General features: G+C 39.7%; 1 long non-coding RNA gene across 1 annotated transcript in view; it reads right to left on the reverse strand.

Annotated features, from left to right (window-relative positions):
• The window catches only part of LOC106938336 (uncharacterized), a 5,375-nt gene extending 4,919 nt beyond the window's left edge, over positions 1 to 456 (reverse strand). The window contains exon 1 of the long non-coding RNA XR_001422601.1: positions 211 to 456. This is a non-coding gene — a long non-coding RNA (uncharacterized LOC106938336). The remainder of the gene's footprint in view (positions 1 to 210) is intronic.
• Positions 457 to 843: the final 387 nt, after the last annotated feature.

The raw sequence follows: 843 nt of genomic DNA on the forward strand, positions 1-843 counted from the left end.
TTTTAGCTTCTTACCCAATATGGATTCTTTTAAAATTGCATCTTTGAATCTTAACGGGGCGAGGGGAGCTGAGAAACGTGCTCTAATATACCAAACATTAAACCAAAAGAAAATTGACATCTTTTTTTTACAAGAAACTCACAGCGATTCTTTAATAGAAACAGACTGGGGCAGAGAGTGGAGGGGGGAGGTCATTTTAAGTCGTGGCACCTCCCAGAGTGCAGGGGTGGGCTTCCTCTTTTCCAGAGCGTTCACCCCAAACTCAACGGAAATCGAACATGTCATTCAGGGGAGGTGTCTTTTAGTTAAGACAAAGTTTGATAATTTTAGTATAGTTTTTATTAACATTTATGCTCCCACTACCAATGCAGAGAAAAGGCGTTTTTTTGAAGAAATTGAGGAACGGTTGGGTGATTGTGGGTCTGAGGATTATGTTTTTATTGGTGGGGATTTTAATTGTACAGAAAACGAGTTTTTAGATCTAATCATGCAGAGCCACATCCGGCAGCCCAACATGCTCTGCGGCAGCTGGTCTCGTCTCATGGCCTGGTGGATGTATGGAGAAAGATGCATGCAGGCTCCAGGCAGTATACATGGTCCCACATTAAGGAAAATAGAATCTCTTTAGCTCGTCTTGATCGTTTTTATTGTTTTAAACACAATTTTAATGTGTTTAAAACATGCCAGATTTTACCGGTGGCTTTTACTGATCATTCTTTGCTTTTAGGTAGTGTTTTTATAAGAAACATTTCACCTAGAAGCGCTTACTGGCATTTTAACTCAGCCTTAACTTATGATCGGGGTTTTAAGGAGGTTTTAAGTTATTTTTGGACTGGTTTTAGA

Source organism: Poecilia latipinna, unplaced genomic scaffold (genome assembly GCF_001443285.1).
Source record: "Poecilia latipinna isolate Pla-1442-1.1 unplaced genomic scaffold, P_latipinna-1.0 Scaffold2569, whole genome shotgun sequence".
NCBI classification, from domain to species: Eukaryota; Metazoa; Chordata; class Actinopteri; order Cyprinodontiformes; family Poeciliidae; genus Poecilia; species Poecilia latipinna.